Source organism: Hyperolius riggenbachi, chromosome 5, assembly GCF_040937935.1.
Source record: "Hyperolius riggenbachi isolate aHypRig1 chromosome 5, aHypRig1.pri, whole genome shotgun sequence".
Classification (NCBI taxonomy): domain Eukaryota; kingdom Metazoa; phylum Chordata; class Amphibia; order Anura; family Hyperoliidae; genus Hyperolius; species Hyperolius riggenbachi.
The window spans coordinates 20,175,053-20,197,701 of record NC_090650.1 but is presented as its reverse complement, the minus strand read 5'-3'; the positions used below and the strand labels follow the sequence as shown (position 1 = coordinate 20,197,701).

Sequence of the window (22,649 nt, the reverse complement as noted above, 5' to 3'; positions counted from 1 at the left end):
ACCTGGAAAGCCATACTGGGGTACCCATACCTGGCAAAGCTATACTTGGGCACCTATACCTGGCAAAGCTATACTGGGGCACCTATACCTGACAAAGCCATACTGGGGCACCTATACCTGGCAAAGCCATACTGGGGCACCTATACCTGGCAAAGCTATACTGGGGCACCTATACCTGGCAAAGCTATACTGGGGCACCTATACCTGACAAAGCTATACTGGGGCACCTATGCCTGGCAAACCTAGACTTGGAGAAGGTCTTGGGAATACTGGTTGATAACAAGTTAACTAATCATATACAATGCCAAGCAGCAGCAGCTAAAGCAAATAAAATTCTGGGTTGCTTAAAACAGGAAATACAATCTTGAGATGGTAGTATACTTAAGGTGCGTACACACATGCGACTATAGTCGTTTGTAACGATCGTTCCCCGATCTTTACCAACGACGATCGTTACAAAAAACGAACCACCGACTATTAAGGCAAACGACGAACGAGCCAAATCGCTACAAAAGAAAGTTCTGTCTCGGCGGATTTTAACCAACGACGATCGTTTGCAAAAGTAGTACATCGTTGGAAACGATCGTTCGTACTAGGCTTGACATGCGCATTTCACAATTTCTCCATGGAACTTCTCATTTTTATGCGCAGGCGCAATAGTTGCTTTCTGTGATGTAACGTTCGTTCTAACGATCAGATCGTTACACACATTTTAAAACTACCTTTACTTAGGTCGTTCTTTCATCAATTAAAAGTTTGTTCGTCGTTCTTAACGAACGATCGTTGTCGCATGTGTGTACGTAGCATTATTCCCTCTATACATCACTTGCAGACCTCCCAACTTTTTGAGATACAAAAGAGGGACACCTTTAGACACACCCACTTTGCATTTTCAGCCCTGCCCTTAATCACGCATACCATGAATAATTTAAAAGAATTAAAGATAAAAGAAAAAGGATCAGAATAAAATTTAGAGTCACATTGGCACATTTTAGTAGAAAAATACATGTATCTGCTTGTCTGCAGTAAGCTAAATGTGGTCAAGTATGTAGATTTTAAAAAAGAAACCAGATACGTACCTAAGGTGGGGGAAGGCTCTGGGTCCTATAGAGCAGGGGTCCCCAACCTTTTCCGGCCCGTCCCCAAACTTTCTGCCCAAATTTTCTCCAGGGAACGGTGGGGGGGATGGTTTTGGTGGAGTCCTAGTGGACAGTGTCGTACGCAGCGGGTTATGGGGGGGGGGGGGGCTGGGTTGCGGCGGCATAGCTAGCATAGTTGCCCCAGTGTGGGGAGTTTAGTTGCCCCAGTATGCCTAGTATAGTTACCCCAGTATAGCTAGTATAGTGCCCCAGTGTAGTTAGTATAGTGTCCCAGTATAGCTGGTATAGTGGCCAGTATAGCTAGTATAGTCCCAGTATGGGTAGGTAGTGCCCCAGTATAGCTACTATAGTGCCCAGTATAGCTAATATAGTGCCCAGTATAGCTAGTATAGTGCCCAGTATAGGTAGGTAGTTCCCCAGTATAGGTAGGTAGTTCCCCAGTATAGCTAGTATAGTGCCCCAGTATGGCTAGTATAGTGGCCAGTATAGCGCCGTAGTATGGGTAGGTAGTGCCCCCCAGCGGTCCCCTCTCCGCGGCCGCCGCTGCTGTTACCTTAGCGCAGCGGGCGCTTCCTCCATATTGCCTTCTGCCCGCGTAATAACTGATTTCCAGCAGCGCGCCCGGCGGCTGCTGTGATGAGCAAGAAGCAGGGCAGCGGCTTTCTATAGAGGTAATGTGTATCGCCGTTACTATGGGAAACGCTCTCTCCTGCTTCCTGCTCATCACTGCAGCCGCCGGGCGCGCTGCTGGGAATCAGTTATTACACGGGCAGAAGAGAATATAGAGGAAGCGCCCGCTGCGCTAAGGTAACAGCAGCGGCGGCCGCGGGGAGGGGACGGCGGGGAGGGCAAGAGGACAGTCCCACGGCCCAACTGCAAACGTCCCACGGACCAGCAGTGGGCCGCGGACCACAGGTTGGAGACCCCTGTATAGAGCCTTCCCTCTCCTCTCCCTCGGTGCTGCGCTGGCACCCCCGTTTAAATCCCCCGCTGTGGGGGATTTCGGAAGTCTTTGGAAGCCGAGTCCTCCTGAAGACAGATGGCTCCATTCTGTGCACACGCAAGTGCACGAGAGAGCGAGCTCGCGTGTCCGCAATATGGAGCAGCCCGTGTTCAGGAGCACTCGAAGATGTTCCGAAGTCACCTTCGTCAGCAGAGCGAGCAGTACTTGACCAAATTAGTCAAATACTGCTCCCGGGGACAGCGCTGCACTGAGGGGACTGGGAGAGGAGAGGGAAGGCTCATTTAGGACCCAGAGCCTCCCCTCTCCTTAGGTAAGTATCTGGCTTTTTTTTTTAACAAGCGGTTCTCATTTACTTTAATAGCAAGTTGGTAGATTTTCTAGTGGTGGGCAGGTAGTGATATTCAAAATCTTGTAGTGGGTAGATAGCAGGGGCGTAACTAGAAATCGCCGGACCCCCATGCAAAAATTTGGATCCCCCCCCCCCCCTGGGCCTGCTCAGGGCCGGAGGGGTCGCAGTATGAGGAGAGAGCATGGGCACACATTGATGGCGAGTGGGGACAGTCCCCCCCCTCACCTCGGGCTCTCCCCTCCAGCAGCAGCAGAGCGGGCAGGAACACATACCTTCATCCACCGCGGAGGTCCGATCTCTAAGTGCCTCACACTACTTCCTGTGTAAACAGGAAGAAGCGTCAGACACTTAGAGAGAGGAACCTCCGGCACGTGAAACGCATGAAGGTATGTGTTCCTGCCGCTGCCTGCTGCCACTGATAGCTGCTGAGGGGAGAGCCCGAGGTGAGGGGGGGGGGGGGGGGGGGGACTGTCCCCCCTCCCCAGCGATGTGTGCCCATGCTCTCTCCTCATACTGCGACCCCTTCGGCCCCCCCAAACGGCCCTGAGCGGACCCTAGAGGGACACGGCTCCCCCCCCCCCACGGTTGCAGGGGCTGCGGCCCCTATTGTTACGCCACTGGTAGATAGTGATCCTATATAATAATAGCCAACTGTCCCTGCGCAGCACGGACCCAGCTACACACAGGCAGGACGACAGGGACGGAGCCAGGCGGGCGTGTGCGCGGGCGGTCAGGTGTGCGGCAGGTGCGCGACGGGCGGGTGCGTGCATGTGTAGACAGACCTAGCCCGTTTTTAAACGGGCTAAGGTCACTAGTCTGTAATAAATATAGTCTTTGGTAGAAAGCAGTAGATTCTAGTGGCAGGCAGGAAGTGATAGATGTTAATGGCAGGCAGATAGTGATCTGCAAGTTCTAGTGGCAGGTAGGTAGTGACAGGCAGCCAGCAGTGGCAGGTAGGTAGTAACAGGCAGCAAGCAGTGGCAGGTAGGTAGTAACAGGCAGCCAGCAGTGGCAGGTAGGTAGTGACAGGCAGCCAGCAGTGGCAGGTAGGTAGCCACAGGCAGCCAGCAGTGGCAGGTAGGTAGCCACAAGCAGCCAGCAGTGGCAGGTAGGTAGCCACAGGCAGCCAGCAGTGGCAGGTAGGCAGTGACAGGTAGTTGGAACAACCAGTGAGAGATACTGTGGGTAACAAGAGGGTGAGAGAGTGCCATGTTGTAGTGTGTGCTCAGTGATTGCACAGCTGTATTGGGTGGTAAGTAATGTATAGGGAGTGCTAGTTCCACCTACCCCTCTCTGCTGGCTCTCCTCTCCCTGCCATCCTCCAGGCTGCCCTCCTCAGCTTTCTGGCTTCTCTCCATCCTCCAGGAGCTCAGCAATGCAGGACAGCGACATCTATGGCTGGCAGGAGAGGTGCAGCTTCCTGCAGCCATTCTCACTGCTGCCACCTGCTGTCCATACAGTGTAGAGCCAGCCAGCATCTGATTGGCTGCATGGAAGCTCTAGTACACCAGGGGTCAGGAACCTTTTTGTCAGAGAGAGCCATGAACGCCACATATTTTAAACTAGCTGGACGCCCGGCGTTGCCCGGGTATGTATTTGGCTGGTGTTGGCTCTTCCTAACACACAATTACTTAATGACCAAGTATGTGAGCTTTGCAGTCTTAGGCATCAATAATTTGCAATAAAATTAATCTGATTGGATGTGGCTCCACCCCTTTTCTGAATTTGAACCTCAATCACCCAATAACCAACTGTACCAGGCATCACGTTTACAGTTGTCTGCTCATCTAAAAACTTCAAAAGCGCCATGTAGTGTAAAACCTTTTTAATACGTTTAAAAGTAATAGAAATGCACTCACAAGCATCCAAGAGTCATAAAGCGTTTGGATGCTTGTGAGTGCATTTCTATTACTTTATTCTATTTCTATTACTTTTAAACGTATTAAAAAGGTTTTACACTATTTGGCGCTTTTGAAGTTTTTAGATGAGCTGACAACTGGAAACGTGATTTTGCCACATCCCCTGCCTATGTTACATATCCAGACCTCCGGATTGATAGGAGGCTGACTGGGCGAGTGCGGGCGCATTAGGGGGAGTGTGTCCCTGCACTAGGTGGTGTTTATTCACGTGTATGGTGACGGGCAATATTTAACCTATTGGATTACGCTATGTGCCCTTTTCTTTTTCTATTCCTTACATGACGTGTTGGTCAAGCGGACAAGGAGCCGGTAGAGATCCTGGGACACTCATTTGGTTAAAAAACACTGGATGGTGATTTATTGAACTGGACTTGAGTTGTTCTTGAACCGTGAGCGCATTGAACTTTGTGTGTATTTGATGTGGAGACGATTTACAGTATTGTCATTTATCAGTGCACTCCACATATTTATGTAATTCTCTTCTCCATAAGCGCAGACTCTACTGTCCTTTTTGACCCATTTTGCCAAAGGAAAGGAAGTTGCCTAATAATTATGCACACCTGATATAGGGTGTTGATGTCATTAGACCACACTCCTTCTCATTACAGAGATGCACATCACCTAATATGATTAATTGGTAGTAGGATTTCGAGCCTATACAGCTTGGAGTAAGACAACATGCATAAAGAGGATGATGTGGTCAAAATACTCATTTGCCTAATAATTCTGCACTCCCTGTATTAATGAATGATTAGCACTGCAGTTTATACTCCAGGGTATCAATAACCTATTGTCCAAATAGACTGCTGTAAATAGATCACCTGTGTTTTCACTAGAAAGTCTGAAGCATAGTGGTTCCAGGGCAGAGGGCTCAGGGGCCCCGGAGGAGTCCTTGGTACTGGCTAGATCCATCCTAAATCCAATGGGCCTGATTCACAAAGCGGTGATAACTCAGTTATCATGCCTAAAAGACTTTAGGCGTGATAACCTTTGCACCGCTGAGTTAGCACCGCTTTGTACTGGTTACCGCGCGCAAAGTCCCGTGCGCAAATTTTTGCGCGTGCAATTGCGCGATTCCGCGCGCATCGCCCATAGGGTTTAATGGGCACTATCGCGCAAAACTTTTCGCGCGAGTTTCTTCTTATCACGCCTAAACTGAGTTTAGGCGTGATAAAGGGCTTTTCACTGGCGTGCAAACAGTTTGCGCCGCTTTGTAAATCAGGCCCAATATGTTTCTTTGGGCTTTGTCAAGCAAAACAAGCAAAAGCCTAAGGCTAGGGTCACATTTGTCTAAAATCGTGGGTGTTTATCACAACGTGAATACGCCCGCAAAAATGCGCATAATGCTTCCCAATCGCAGTGCACTGGCAGCAATGTGCGATTATTTTCCACGGCAGGGAAAAAAAAAAACAACAGTATTGCCTCTTATCGCACCACACGTGAGATTACCCTTTGACGACAGTCAGTTGTTCTCAACTGACTCCCGACCAAGAATGCTGACACTGCCTTTTACTGCGGCCTCCAAGTGCTGTGTGTTCAACCATCAGATACCGTACACAATTTTTAAATCGATCTCAGCAAGGAATTTATCGGAAATATGTGGAGGCACATGATACCTGCTGCCCCTCCCCTTAGGTCTCCCCACCTATCCGTTCGACTCTAACCCGACCTTACCCCCCCCCCCCCATCCCCCCGGATTCATACTTTTTCCACCTCAGGCCGACCTTCCATGTGCAGCACCCCCTCCTATTCCTTGCGCTGCCCCCTCTTCTATGTGTAACATTCATGTACAGCAGCCCCCTCCCAATCCATGTGCACCCCCTCTTCCATGTGTATCATCCATGTACTGTAGCCCTTCCCATTCCATGTGATGCCCTCTCTTCCATGTGTATCATGCATGTACAGCAGCCCCTCCCAATCCATGTGCAGCCCCCTCTTCCATGTCTAACATTCATGTACAGCAGCCCTTCCTATTCCTTGCACTGCCCCCTCTTCCATGTGTATCATCCATGTACAGCAGCCTCCTTCAGTTCTATACAGATTCCTTGAGCAGCAGCTGCCCATTTCCTTGTGTTACACCTCTGTATTCCATTTGCGGCCTCAGGGCCTTAGGAAGCAGCCGCTTGCAGATCGTAAGAGGCACGGGCGGGGAGGACTCACCTTTTCCGCGTTCCATCGTGCGCTCCACTGACGTCACTTCCTGCATCGCCGTCCACTTACAATACAGTGGGTGGCGATGCAGGAAGTGACGTCAGTGGAGCGCTCGCTGGAACGCGGAAAAGGTGAGTCCTCCCCGCCCGTTGCCTCTTACGATCTGCAAGTGGCTGCTTCCTAATTACAGCAGGAGGGGAGCGCAGATCGGGGGACCCAGGCAAGGGAGAGGGGGGGGGGGGGGGGGGGTCCGACCCCCCTCCCCACCGCTAGGCCCAATACCCCCGACCTGCCCGCTACCCCTCCGGCTCGGCGGCCGGCCCCCCCGGGCGGGTGCCGCCCCTAGAAGTTTGCCGCATGAGGCAAATGTTTCACTGCTGCCAACACTTTGCACGTCAGTCATCCTGAAATTGAATGCCACTACCGATGCTCGACCCGACCTGCCGCCGATAGCACCAGATGGAAGATATCGCTCTATCTACCGGTTTGATCGATATCAGCCAAAGATATATTATTGGGCATTGTTTGCGGCAACAATTTCTGGGAGATTTATTCAGAGTGATCGAATGATTCGAATCTGCCAGATAGCGACAGTAAAAATCGCTATGTGTATGGCCACCCTTACTAATCACAAATGTGTCCAGAGGTGTGCGTACAATTCAGGGGGCTCCATGCCTGGCCAGTGCTCTGGACAACTTCACTGCCCTCAGCCTCCCACGGGAAAGAGGCCTACAGGTGGCCATACACTATTCAACCAACAAGAATCAGCTGTACAGAAAACGCTAATATCATTATTGTTATTAAAAAATGAAGTGACATCTGACACGATGAGATAGACATGTGTATGTACAGTGCCTAGCACACTAATAACTAGGCTGTGTTCCTTTTTTTCTTTCTCTGTCTGAAAGAGTTCCTTTTTTTCTTTCTCTGTCTGAAAGAGTTAAATATCAGGTATGTAAGTGGCTGACTCAGTCCTGACAGGAAGTGACTACAGTGTGACCCTCACTGATAAGAAATTCCCCTTTTTATATCTTTCTTGCTCTCAGAAGCCATTTTCTGCTAGGAAAGTGTTTTATAGTTGGAATTTCTTATCAGTGAGGGTCACACTGTAGTCACTTCCTGTCTGAGTCAGGACTGAGTCAGCCACTTACATACCTGATGTTTAACTCTTTCAGGCAGAGAAAGAAAAAACAGGAACACAGCCTAGTTATTTGTGTGCTAGGCACTGTACATACACAAGTCTATCTCATCATGTCACATGTCACTTCGGGTATCCTTTAACTTGGGCGAAGGAAGAATTTGGATCTGAATATAGCTTCCCCTGTCTTCCTTCGTCCCTCCATTGCGGTGCTTGAAGCCCCCAAACAGCAGGGAGTTAAATATTTACCTACGGCAATCGAGCGCAGGCGCAGTAGAGGCTTTCCATTTGGGCTCAGGCGGCAATAGCTACTGCGCAGGTGACCCCTGCCTGTGCAGTAGAGCGGAGCCGATCGGGCTGGGCTATTTTCGCCGGAGCTCATCGGAAAGCCGCTACTGCACCTGCGCTAGATTGCCGTAGGTAAATATTGCCTGCACAGAGCTCGTCGGTTGGGGGAATTTTCGGGGGAGCCAGCAATGCAGCGATGGATCCACGAAGCTACAGAAGCCGGGGGAAGCCTCATTACGATCCAGAGACTTCCCCCTCCCGAGGTAAGTAACCCATAGGGCCTGTTTGCAGGGGCGTAACAATAGACCCTGCAAGGGATACAGCCTAAGGGCAAGGAGAGAAACAACTTTCTGCTCTCTGCACAATTGTTCTAATGACCTCATCTGCTCAGCCACTGATAACGAATCATACAAAAGTGTTGTAGACAAACATTTGTAGACCGTCCCTATTCCGTGTGCATGGAGAGGGGGGCCCATCCAAAGTTTTGCACGAGGGTCCAGTGATTTCTAGTTACGCCCCTGCCTCTTTGTTTTTTTGTTACGGGTGTACTTTAACCATTCCAGGATATTGTTAGCTTTTGATGACCAACATACAGTATATGTAGGTCTTTCTATAAGCAAAAACACTATAGATAGCAGGCTCAAGGCAGATATTTACAGCATAGGTGACCTATCAAAGCAAGATGTACCAAATCCACTATATCCCCCGTAAAACACTGATCCATATGATCTTCAATAGTGATGTTGGCGAAAACTTCGCCAGCGAATAGCTATGGGCAGCCTGAGCCCTGTACTACTTCCAGGTCGCAATGACCCACAGTAGTACGCATGCCCTGGGCCGGATGCATTCATTAGTACGCATGCCCTGGCCCAGCAATGTGTGTCTATGATTGCCGCCTGTGGCCGGGCACGGTTCGTGGCGTCACACACATGCGCAGAACGTGCCCGGCCACAGGCGCGTAATCAAGATCAAATTCAGTTCCACCTTGGTTGACAAAAAAGCAATTCATGCAGTTCAGTCCAGTCCTACGCAGAGGTCACTTTTGGCGAGCTCGCAATACGCACGTTGGTTTCCTGTGGCTCAGGAACTGTCAGAGGCAGAGGGCTGTAATGACAGTTTGGTAATTAGCAAGTATTAGGAGGAGGCCACCAACAACCCCTGTATTCTCAGCACAAGAGCCCAACCCCAAACACAGATCTAATTATACCTTCTGGCCAGCACCCTGGCCCAAAGCCTCATACACACATCCAATAAAAATAGATTGGCCAATCTTACCTCTTCCATTTAGGCCTATTTTCCATGGTGAAGTGATAGGCAGTGAAATGCCTCTCAAACACTCTCAACTGCTCACAGCTGCTGCCTGGTAACTGCTCGCTGCTGCCTGGTAACTGCTCACAGCTGCCTGGTAACTGCTCACAGCTGCCTGGTAACTGCTCACAGCTGCCTGGCAACTGCTCGCTGCTGCCTGGCAACTGCTCGCTGCTGCCTGGCAACTGCTCGCTGCTGCCTGGCAACTGCTCGCTGCTGCCTGGCAACTGCTCGCTGCCTGGCAACTGCTCGCTGCTGCCTGGCATCTGCTCACTGCTGACTGGCAACTGCTCACTGCTGACTGGCAAATGCTTGCTGAGCACAAAGTTCAACTGCCCTTGGGAATGAGCCCTCAGGGCCCTTTTCCACTTGCAATCGCTAGCATTCACGCTGAACACTAGCGATTGCTGAATCGCAAAGCCGGCGATTTCCCGACGTTTGCGGCCGCGATTTTGCTATGCTATGCACTGCATAGCAAAATCGCGGCAAATATCGCTCCGCCGCACGTTCGCGTTGCTGTAAAAAACGAATCGCGGTAGTGGAAATGACCTACCGCGATTCCTATGTTAAAAAGCAAACCGTAGCGATTGTAAAATCGCTAGCGGTTTGCGACTTTGCGATTCAGCCAGCGCAAACGCGCTGGTGGAAAAGGGCCCTAAGGCCTCCTTTCCAGGAACTGTTGAGCTGTGTGCTCAGCAAGCAGTTACCAGGCAGCAGTGAGCAGTTACCAGGCAGCGACAAGCAGTTACCAGGCAGCAGTGAGCAGTTACCAGGCAGCGACAAGCAGTTACCAGGCAGCAGTGAGCAGTTGTGAGCAGGGGCGTAGCAATAGGGGTTGCAGAGGTTGCGACCGCATCGGGGCCCCGAAGGGCCCACCCTCAACTACAGTATTAGCTCTCGATTGATCCTGTGCTCATAATAATCACTTCTATAGATGATTTGAATAATAGTAATCAGTAACAAGCTGCTCCCCATCCCCTTCTTGCACCTCTGACACTGTAGTTGCCATTGGCAGGTTATGGTGCGCCGTATCAATTGTTATGTAGAGAGTGCTTAGGGGGCCCCATTGTAAAACTTGCATCGGGGCCCACAGCTCCTTAGCTACGCCACTGGTTGTGAGAGTTTAAGAGACATTTCACTGCATAGAAACAGTTTGTAGAAAAGAGGCTTCAATCAGTTGCTCTCAGTTATAATTGAAAGAAAACGGATTTTCAAAGTAATGCCCATGCTTTCCTATGGCTCAGTTCCCACTATATGCGGTTTAAGTGAAAGCTTTTTCACAATGCACTGCTATGGAAAAACGTGTACCAACGCATACTAACGCACGCCAATGCATTAAAGGCCCTTTCACACCGGCAGTTGATAGGCAGTGAAATGCCTGTTGACCTCTCACAACTACTTGCTGCTGTGCAGTACAGTCCCGATGACATCGGCCGGACCACGTGACCCGCGCCGTGGAGCGCAGAAGAGGCCGACCCGGAACCCGACCTGGCGAGGTCGGCTGCGCCACGGAACAAGACCAGGAGCCTCCGGAGTTGCAGCGAGGACACAGGACGGCTGCCACGGCTGGAGGAAGCCCCAGGTAAGTGGATCTTTGTTTTGTTTTTTTTACTCGGATGTTTCCTTTAAGCCAAGTACACATTTTCAATTATGATTGGCCAATCACTGAGCAATTTTACCACCTCAATGTAATATGAGGGTCAACGGATATTAAATACTATGAGCAGATATTGTAGGCAAACCCTCATACTACATGGAGGAAAAATTGGTCAGTGATTGGCCAATTATAGTTGAAAGTGTGTACCAAGCTTTACATTCTGAGTTGCTCTGAGGGACAATAAAGCTTGGTACACACTTTCAATTATGATTGTCCAATCACAGACCAATTTCACAACCTCAATGTAGTATGAGGGTTTACCTACACAATCTGCTCATTATATTCAATATCTGTTGACCCTCATAGTGCATGGAAGTGGTAAAACTGCTCAGTGATTGGCCAATCATAATGGAAAGTGTGCAGCAGACTTAAAGAGGAACTCCAGTGAAAATAATGTAATAAAAAAGTGCTTCATTTTTACAATAATTATGCATAAATGATTTAGTCAGTGTTTGCCCATTGTAAACAGCTATTTCCCACAATGCAACAGGGTTCACAGACAGGAAACTGCCAACAGTGCGTACTCAGAATTTCTTTGTGGGAGGGGTTTTACCACAATATCAGTCATACACCGCCCCCTGATTATCCGTTTGTGAAAAGGAATAGATTTCTCATGTAAAAGGGGGTATCAGCTACTGATTGGGATAAAGGTCAATTCTTGGTCGGAGTTTCTCTTTAAGTGGCAAGACAATAATTGGCCTCAATTCACTAAGCTTTTCTCCTGTCTTTAATAACTCTTCTAGAGTTGTTACCATGGTGATAAGGCATGTAGTATTCAGGAAATATTTTACCTCAGGCAAACCTAAAGTTAACTCTTCTGTCTTTAAGTTAACTCTCCAATCCTTAAAATAACTCCAGAGTTAAAGACAGGCTGTTTATTAACTGCATGTGAAAATAACTACAGAGGAGGTAACTTAACTACAGAGGAGGTAACTTAAGGAGTGAAGAGATAAGATAACTCTCTCTTATGTGGAGGTAAGTTTTCTCTTGCCTTATTATCTCCAGCATGATCTTAGTGAATTGAGGCCATACATTGGCCTCAATTCACTAAGATCATGCTAGAGATAATAAAGCAAGAGAAAACTTACCTCCACACGTGAGAGAGTTATCTTACCTCTTCATTCCTTAAGTTACCTCCTCTGTAGTTAAGTTACCTCCTCTGTAGTTATTTTCACATGCAGTTAATAAACAGCCTGTCTTTAACTCTGGAGTTATTTTAAGGATTGGAGAGTTAACTTAAAGACAGAAGAGTTAACTTTAGGTTTGCCTGAGGTAAAATATTTCCTGAATACTACATGCCTTATCGCCATGGTAACAACTCTAGAAGATTTATTAAAGACAGGAGATAAGCTTAGTGAATTGAGGCTATAATACAAAGCTTGCACGCAGCGAGTTAGAATAACGTGATCAGTTACAACACAGTACTGTGATCAGACCCATAAAATTGTATGGGCAGAGCTGACATGCAGAATTATACTGCAACCCAACTGACCACTGTGAACTAGCCCTTAACTTCTTTACGACCGCTTCACGCCAATTCACGCCAATTGGCGTGGACGCGGCGGCAGCCGCAGGACTGCTCAATGCCAATTGGCGTGAAGTCCTGGGGTGGGGTTTTGCAGGCGATCACTCCGCCGACTCGCACACATCTCCGCTTGAATGACGAAGTTTCTCAGCGGCGATTGCTGCTAGGAGACTGTTAGACGGCGAAACCACCGTCTATTTAAACTTTACAGCGCTACGATCTATGGCAGCGCTGTACTGGGGACAGCTGTGTGACATAGCTGTCCCCCTGGGAGGCAGAGAAGCGATTGGCTGTGATAGGCTGATGCCTAAGACAGTCGATCGCGATGATTGACTGGCGGGGGGAGGGAGGGATGGGAATATAAAAAAGAAAAATAATGATTACATAAAAAACCCAACAAATAAATACAATGAAAAAATGAACAAAATGCCGGCGGGGATCAGAGCCCACCAACAGAAAGCTCTGTTGGTGGGAAGAAAAGGGGGGGGGCGGTAATCACTTGTGTGCTGAGTTGTACGGTCCTGCAGCAGCGAGCCCTTATGCTGGGTACACACGATACGTTTTTTCCGCTCAATTCTCCACTCAATTCTCTTATCTTCTGCACTTATCTTTTTCCATTCACTTGTATGAGAAATCGAGCGGTAAAACGATCGAGAGGAATATCGGACATGACGGAATTTATCAATTTTAACACATCTATTGAACAGAAAAACGTAACATGTGTACCTAGCATTAAAGCTGCAGTGGCCTAATTTGCAAAACATAGCCTGGTCACTAGGGAGGGTGGGGGGAGGGGGGGGTAAAGCCCGTGGTCCTTAAGTGGTTAAAGGACAACTTAAGCAATTGGTATATGGAGGCTGCCGTAATTATTTCCTTTTTAAGGACCACTACAACGAACCAAGTAAGCAGTTTGTGACAGAACTGACAGGTTTTGGACTAGTCTATATTCTCATAGTGGATTCTCAGTTGCCAAGTCTAACTGCCAACATAGTATGATACCAGCCAGCCTCCCTACTCACTTGCACACTATTTGGGCAGTTGGACTTAGCAACTGCCATTCAGGAAATGCTGTGGAAAACAAAGAAAACACTGAGAATCCCCCATGGGGAGATTAACTAGTTTAAAACCTGTCGGTTCTGTCAGATTTTAAGTGCTTACTTTTTTCACTATAGTGGTCCTTACAAACATACCATACCAGTTGTCTGGCTAAACTGCTAATCCTCTGCTTATAATACTTTTAGCGATAGCCCCTGAACAAGCATGCAGCAGATCAGGTGTTTCTGACATTATCAGATCTGACAACATTAGTTGCATGCTGGTTTCTGGTGTGATTCAGACACTACTGCAGCCAAATAGATCAGCAGGCCTGCCAGACAACCGGAATTGTTGAAAAGAAAATAAATATGGCAGCCTCCATATTCTTCTAAAGTTGTCCTTTAAAAACTGACTTCATGCAGCCTATCAGAAGGAGGCAACAACAGGCTCAGTGGGTGGGGCTACCAACTGCCCTGTACACACTGCAAGGGGGCGGGGCAAACATACAAACCCTAACAGAGTCATCGGATTCTTCAGATAACTGGAACAATGTGCATCAACTCAAAAGCAAATCTATTTAGAATTTGGAAGAGCAACCTTCCCTGAAAATGTCTCCATAATGAAAGAAGCCATAAGCAGAGCCACCAAGTCGTCCCCGGGGGTGGGGAATTTACTGTCAAACTTGTTGAATGACCGTCAGTTTATAAATACCGCAGCTGTTACAGCATCATTATTCAGCAGGGTAAGATCAAATCACGGCGTTAGTGGGAGAGAGAGCCAAACTTGTCAACTTAACGACATCGTGATGCTTTATAAAGAGGGCGATCTTTCTGAAGGGCAGATTAACGCCAAATCTATGGTTAATGCTTGGAAAATGAAATAATTTAGGAAAACAGACAACACCCCCCCTTCTTATGGGTACTAAGTTAAAAGTAAATTCCTTACAGAAGCAGTCAAAACTTTGCCCCTATCAATTAATTAAAAAAGGGTTTTTTAGAGAGTCTGGTTACCTCTTCCTTCCTCTGTTAGACCTGTGCGTGGATTCAGAGATGGTTGGCGGTGGTAGCAGATATCCCCCAGCCTCTCATGGGTCCTTGATCTTCTTATGGGCCTTCTTGGAAAAGTTTTTGTAGATCCTGAAATTTGGTTTGGTTCTCCTCACTTATATCCAGATTTGAGGAAATGGGCCAAAAAGTTTTCTGGGTTTTTTTGTGTTGAGTTTTGTGCAGTTCAGGCTGATCCCCCCCTCCCAGAATCTCAGCTTGTCCTCTCGCACAGCAGCAGGGAGAGAGAAAAGTCAGATGAAGGGTATGCTGGGAGCCCCTGCCATGGGTGGGAGGGTGTCTGGTGTCTTCCACAGCCTTTGCTGCCTTCCAGATCCAAAATAGAAGCAGGTGTCACTTACTGTGGAGCCTGCATTTCATGTGATAGGGGGCTGGCGAGGGGGGGGGCTGGCGAGGGGGGGAGGGGGGCTCACCGATACTGACTGTATTTACAAGCAGAAATAATCACAGATCTCTGACATAAGACAAGGCAGGTGGATTGTACACTGCAAGTGGCCAAAGTGTCAATTCTCACACCGGTGGCCACACACGATACAATGAAATGATCCGATTTTACAATGAAAATACTGCTGAAAAAAAATGACAAAGAATTTAGACTAAAAATGTGCAATACCGAATTTGTCAAAAGTTTAGCGAAAACCAGAATTTTTACAAATTCTAAAAATAACATTGGCTTCGATTCACGAGGTCTTAGCAGATTCGGTAAAGCAGAAAACAGATGATTTTACTGAACACTTTGTCTAATGTCAATTCACAAAGGCTGCTACCGCATGGAAAACTGAAATGACTTACTAGTGAGGTGAATGACCAACTAGCAAGATAAATACCCCATAAATAAAAATGCACAAAGATTGGCGCATGCGGTAAAACAAGTGAGATAATCGGTGTCTCCAGCCTGGACCTGTCAGTAACTAAAGCTTGGTACACACATCCAATTTTGATTGAACAATTCCCACTTGAATTACTACTTCTATATATTTTGAGAGCTTACCTACACAATCTACTCCTTAGGCCCCGTTCACATCTGAGCGTTTTGCCAGAGATTTCAGCAAAACGCTCAAGCGCTAGCGCATTTTACCCTATGGTCCCGTGCTCACTTGGGCGATTTGCGTTAATCGCCGGCGATTAACGCAAATCGCAAAGCGCAAATTTGTATCCTGCACCATTTTCAGGCGATTTCCCGGCCATCGCGTTTAGTGTTATAGAAACGCTAATCGCGATCGCTAAAAATCGCCAAGTGTAAATGGGGATTTTTTTCCGATAATGGCCAAAAATCGCCAGAGCAAAACGCTAGCAAAAGTGCTAGCGTTTTGCAACTGTGAATGGGGCCTTAGGGCTGGTGCACACCAAAACCCGCTAGCAGATCCGCAAAACGCTAGCAGATTTTTAAACGCTTTTTTTTATTTTTATGAGGCGTTTTGCTAGCGTTTTGCGGATTGCTGCTGCGGTTTTCAGTATAGTAGATTTCATGTATTGTTACAGTAAAGCTGTTACTGAACAGCTTCTGTAACAAAAACGCCTGCAAAACCGCTCTGAACAGGCGTTTTTCAGAGCGGTTTGCGTTTTTCCTATACTTAACATTGAGGCAGAAACGCATCCGAAATCCAAAAAATGCCTCACCCAGGCATTTTTCGTTTCTGCAAAACGCCTGCCGCTCTGGTGTGCACCACCCCATTGAGATACATTGACCAAGCAGATCCGCAGCCGCAAGCGGATCTGAAAACGCCCAAAAAGCCGCTCGGTGTGCACCAGCCCTTAGTCTGTTTTTTTCAAAGTCTATTGGCCCACATCCTACATAGAGGTGGTAAAATTAGCCAGTGGTTGGCCAATCAAAATTGCATGTGTATATGTACCTTAACAAACAGCCATTTGGAAGGTGATAGAAGGGAGGATACAGAGCAGAGAACAAATGAAAACTAATGAAACTATTCAGTAAAATAAGAAAGTTAATAAAAAAAATGATATATTTCCCTAATTTCACAATATTATTTAGTAGTCATTAAAAATGGTTAATAAGATGATGATGATTTTAGGGCCCATTAACACTTGAGCGTTTTGCTGGCGATTTTGGCAAAACGCTCAAAGCGCTAGGTTAATAAAAGTCTATGGGCCCTTTCTTATTTGGGCGATTTGCGCTAATCGCCGCAAATCGCCCAAAAACGCTAAATGCAAACGTGTAGCCTGCACCATTTTCCGGCGATTTTCTGGCTATTGCGTTTTAGTGCTATAGAAGCGCAAAACGCGATCGCAAAAAAATCGCCAGTTGTGAATCGTGATTTTTTTGGGCGTTAAATCGCTAAAAAACGCCAGAGCAAAACGCTAGCAAAATCGCTAGTGTTTTGCGATCAGCAAGTGTGAATGGACCCTCAAACGGATTCAAAATTGATGTTAATTTTATGCAGCTTGGACTTTACTTGTCGGTATAATAAAAAATAGGAGTACAGCAGGAAAAATGCTGTCTGAGGCCCTGTTCACATTATAAATCGCCAGCGATATCGCAAGCGCTGAGCGATTTATTGGGAGTTTTTAAAGCGTTTTTCCCTGTGCTTTGAGCTTACAAAAGTGCTTTTGTAAGCGCTTTTCTAACTGGTTTTGCTGGGAAGTGAATTCTTTGACCTGGAAAAGAATAAATACAATGTATTTATTCTTAGAAGCGCAGGGGAAATCGCTATACAAAGCGCTTTTTCAAGAGCTTAGCGATTTCCCTATACCTTCCATTGAGCCAAAGAGCTCAGCAAGTGGTTCATGTAGCGCGTTTGATATTTTACTAAAACCGAAACGCTCACATGTGAACACTCTCATAGGAAAGAATTGCACAAGCGCTTTTAGGGCAATTAAAAAAATCGCCAGCGTTTAAAAAAAACGGCAAACGCTCATGGCTTGTTCACATTGCGTTCTGCTCGCGTTAGCGTGCGCGTTGGGCTTTTTTTTTTTTTTTGCAATTTTTTTTTCAATTCCCGGCGCTTGGGTGGGTGTCCAGTTTTTGTGAAAAGCGCTTTTCTAGGAGCTTTTCCCGGGCGTTTTTTTAATTCACTCCCTGACGCAAGTCAGGAAGTGAACTCTTTGACCCGGAATAGGATAAATACAAAGTATTTATTCTTAAAAAACGCAAACGCAATCGCTGCACAAAGCAATTTTGTGAGCGTTTGCGTTTATCCTTTACCTTCCGTTGAGGCAATATCGCCCCAAAAATGGTACAGACTGAAGCACCGCTTTACTGAATGCACAGCGCATGAACCACGCTGATATGAACCTTCTCATAGAGATTCATTGCACAAGCGTTTTGTGGGCGATTTTAACCATTTCTGACGTGAGTTTCACGTCCGGGCGGCTGCTCTGCTGTGGTGCCGCACTTCGGCGCGAATGCGGGCGCGCCCCCATGCCCCCGTGCTGTCCCGCAGTAGCCCTGGGATCAGTGAATGGGAACATGGTTCCCGATCACCAATCCGTGTTCCCAGCAGAAAAACCGAAGCGCTCTTACAAGAGGCTTCAGTCTTTCTGCACGTAAAATTTTCCACGTCCCCCTTGTGCTTCCGCTTAGCGTAAAGCACAAGGAGAAAAAAAAAACTCAAGGCTCAACTCAACTCAAAACTCAAGGCCAAATAGTAAAACTACATCTACATATTTTTTACATTACAATTTACACATATAATAACATTAAAAATTAACTGTTTATTTCCCACACCAAAATATTACCCAAATAAAATTTTTAATGGAAAAAAAATTACAATAAAAAAAAAAAAAAGACATAAATAGTTACCTAAGGGTCTGAACTTTTTAAATATGCATTTGAAGGGGGTATACTACGAACATTTTTTAAATTATAAGCTTGTAAATAGTGACGGACGCAAAACGGAAACAATGCATCTTTCTTTCCAAATAAAATATTGGCGCCATACATTGTGATAGGGACAAAATTAAATGGTGTCATAACCGAGACAAACGGGCAAATAAAATACATAGGTTTTAATCATGGTAGCGTGGATTATTTTAATGCTATAATGGCCGAAAACTGAGAAATAATGAATTTATTAAATTTTTTTCTTATTAATCCTGTTAAAATGCATATATAAAAAAAATAATTCTTAGCAAAATGTACCACCTAAAGAAAGCCTAATTAGTGGTGGAAAAAACAAGATATAGATCAATAAATTGTGAAAAGTAGTGATAAAGTTATTAGCGAATGAATGGGAGGTGAAAATTGCTCTGATGCATAAGGGGAAAAATACCTGCGGGTTGAAATGGTTAAAAATCGCCTGCGCTTGAAAAAAGGCCGAAAACGCCCCTAGTGTGAACGGGCCCTTATAGTGTCTGTGTGGCCAGGTTCACAATGGGACATTTTGGAGGTGTTTTAACACTGAAAGACGCACTGCAATGATTCCCTGTTGGAATCTATTGAAAATTGTTCTGCAGTAAATGGAGGGAATTGATTCCTTTATCGATTAGAGAAAAATTGATCGTTTGGGACCATTGGGCAAAAATCTGTGTGTGTATGGCTAGATTTAGTCTCTTTTGTATCAGGAAGTAATACAACGGGTTCTTACCCCCCAATAATAGCCAGGCTACTGTTTCAGCATGGTGGAGTAGTGGTTAGCACTCTTGCCTTGCAGCGCTGGATCCCTGGTTCACATCCCAGCCAGGGCACTATCTGCACAGAGTGTGTATATGTTGTGTCTGTGTGGGTTTCCTCCGGGCACTCATGTTTCCTCCCACATCCCAAACCCATACAGTTAAAGAGGAACCATAGTGAAAATTGCTTATATAAAAAAAAAAAAATAGTCACATAAATTATTTAGTCAATATTCGCCTATTGTAAAATCTTTCCTCTGAGATTTACATTCTGTATCACAGGTGGTGACATCTTTAGTTCTGCCAGGTGATCTGTACGGAATGTTCGTTGCTGACAGTTCTATACACAGAGGGAGATACTGCTTGCTTTGCAGTTGGAAAAAGCCTTTACTTTTCCCAATGCAACAAGGTTCACAGACAGCAAACTGTCAGGACCATGGTCCTGACATCACACCGTGGGAGGGGTTTCACCACAATATCAGCCATACAGACCCCCCTCATGATCTGTTCGCGAAAAAGTAAATATTTCTCGTGGGAAAGAGGATATCAGCTACTGATTGGGTTGAAGTTCAATCCTTGGTTACAGTTCCTCTAAGTTTAATGTCTTCCCCCTAAATTGTCCCTAAACTACATTGGACAGATTAGATTGTGAGCTCCTCTGAGGACAGTCAGTGACATGACTATGTGCTCTGTAATGTGCTGCAGAAGATGTCAGTGTTGTATAAATACATAATAATTATATGGTAGGATATTAGACTATGACTATGGTAGGGATTAGATTGTGAGCTCCTCTGAGGACAGTCAGTGACATGACTATGTACTCTGTAAAGTGCTGCAGAAGATGTCAGTGTTGTATAAATACATAATAATTATATGGTAGGATATTAGACTATGACTATGGTAGGATTAGATCATGAGCTTCTCTGAGGATAGTTAGTGACATGGCTATGTAATCTGTACAGCGCTGCAGAAGATATTGGTGCTATATAAATACTAAATAATAAAGATCACTGCAGCCCAGGAAGTGAATGAAGCCCACAATATAAATATTGCCGTGTTTTGTAAGAGTGAACAGAGGCGCCAGCAGGATAAAAGGTTCTAAAAGGCTTAAAATCCCTCAGGAGGTGGTGGTGGACTCGCCTCCCCGAAGCAGACAAGATACCGTCAGTTTTATGACAACAGGGCCGTATGCAATTCACTTTTTCACCTGAGTTTTCTCCTAGGTGAAATTTCCAAACGTGTCAATAAAATGCCTTTTAATGCCTTTTAATCCACCAACAAGCAAACAAATACTCAAAATAAATTTTTATAGCACTTTTTCACCTACTTTTTGGTACTTTTTCCATTGCAAAATCCTAAAAAGTTGTTATAAATTTAAGATGAAAAATTATGTTCTAGTAGAAAACTCAGGTGAAAAGGTGAATTGCATATGGCTCCAGGTTTATTAATATACTCCAAAACAGACAGTGCAACGCGTTTCACGGGTATGTTCCCGCTTCCTCAGGCAATAATCTCCTCACCTGCCTATACAGTGGTTACCTAGGCGGTAACCCACGTTTGTGAGTATATACATTATATACTTTTCATTTCCAACTCCTTGTTTTGCATACTACACTATATTGGGCTCTCTGTATTTCTTTTGTCTTTATCATTGCCGTGTTTGTCAGATAGTATATCTGCTGCATCCGCCGTGACTGGTAATATATGGCTGACCCTGCTAATAACGCTATTAACGCTCCTCTGTTAGATAAACAGCACATTCTAGCAGCGCAGTACACAGGCGTTTGATTGACAGAAACAAAAGTTGCCTCCTGAATCTACAGTGACAGCGACAAATGCCGAGTGACAGAGTTCAGAGGACTTGAGAAAACACTGACGGGTGATGGCTGCTGCAGGGAGTCATTACCAGGATTTATAGGGGGGTATTCACTAAACTGCGGCAACCAGAATCAAGTGCGTAAAATACATTATTCCGCTTACCACGGTAATACCCACTTCATAACTGTGGGGTTTTACCGCTTCAGCATCCAAGCAATTTTCACCTTTCAGCTCTCCTTCCATTCATTTGCCAATAACTTTATCTCTGCTTATCAGAATGAAATGTGTTAAATGTGGGTTTTTTTTTAATCACTAATTAGGCTTACTTTGGGTGGTACATTATGCCAAGAATTATTTTATTCTAAATGTTTTTTAAAGGACTTACGAGCCCAAATAGCAAAAAAAAGATAAGTACCTTAGTCGCTTTTAAATGCACGGAGGACGCCATCTGCGCCCTCCGTGCAGTTCCGCCGGGTCCCCGCAGTGTGATCGCCCCCCGTGCCGCTCCCGACCCCCCAGACAGGGTCGGGCTCCCCTTCCTCTCCTAAGATGGCCGCCGGCGCTGGCCGCGGCTGCGTAGTCCGCACACACGTTAGTGCGGCTGCGCAGCTCTAGGGCCTCCCCCCTCGATCCACGCTACTGTGCGTGGATCGGGGGGGAGGGCCCTAGAGCTGCGCAGCCGCACTAACGTGTGTGCGGACTGCGCAGCCGCGGCCAGCGCCGGCAGCCATCTTAGGAGAGGAAGGGGAGCCCGACCCCGTCTGGGGGGTCGGGAGCGGCACGGGGGGCGATCACACTGCGGGGACCCGGCGGAACTGCACGGAGGACGCAGATGGCGTCCTCCGTGCATTTAAAAGCGACTAAGGTACTTATCTTTTTTTTGCTATTTGGGCTCGTAAGTCCTTTAATGAAAAAATAAGACAAAAATTGGAAAAAAAATCCTTATTTTTCAGTTTTCGGCCATTATAATTTTTAAATAATGCATGCTACCGTAATCAAAATCCACGTCATTTATTTGCCCATTTGTACCGGCTATTACACCATTTAAATGATGTCCCTATCACAATGTATGGCGCCAATATTTTATTAGGAAATAAAGATGCTTTTTTTTCAGTTTTGCATCCTTCACTAATAAAAAGCCCATAATTTATAGAGTAACAGTATTATAACCTCTTGACATACATATTAAAAAAAGTTCAGTCCCTAAGAAAACTATTTATGTATTTTTTATATTTGTAAATGTATTTTATTTTATTTTTTTTAAATAAATGTTGGTAACTATTGGGGAGTGTGGGAGGTAGGGGGTTAATTTAAAATGTAAAAACAGGTCTTTGCATTTAAAAAAAATGCTTTTAGATGTAGTTTTACTATTTGGCCACAAGATGGCCTCAGTCTTTTTTTTTTTTATACGTCCTGTAAGCGAAATATGTATGCTTACAGGAAGTGTACTGAGGATGGGAAACTTATTAGAATGATCGTGCAGCTTCTCATAAAAGGTGCCGATCATTGCTACGGGGACTTAGATCAATGATTAGGAATTGCTTTCCCATTCATTGATCTCCTGGCGGGCAGATGGCAACATGAACGAGCGCACAAATAAGCGGGAGTGCGTACAGCAGTGGTGGCAGTGGGGGTACGTATATTTACTCCCCTGGGCGGTTAAATGAGGTCTGCAGGGGAGTAGATATACTGTACTGAAGCTGTGAAGTGGTAGACTTTGCGCACATTATTCCGCTTACTGCGGTTTAAAGTGGAACTTTAACC

At 46.1% G+C, this 22,649-nt stretch overlaps 1 protein-coding gene across 16 annotated transcripts in view; it reads right to left on the bottom strand.

Annotated features, from left to right (window-relative positions):
* The window catches only part of OBSCN (obscurin, cytoskeletal calmodulin and titin-interacting RhoGEF), a 511,999-nt gene extending 497,263 nt beyond the window's left edge, over positions 1-14,736 (bottom strand). For all 16 annotated transcript variants that reach the window (XM_068235137.1, XM_068235143.1, XM_068235140.1 and 13 more), the window contains exon 1: positions 14,445-14,736. The gene's annotated coding sequence lies outside the window, so the exon portion shown is untranslated. The remainder of the gene's footprint in view (positions 1-14,444) is intronic.
* Positions 14,737-22,649: the final 7,913 nt, after the last annotated feature.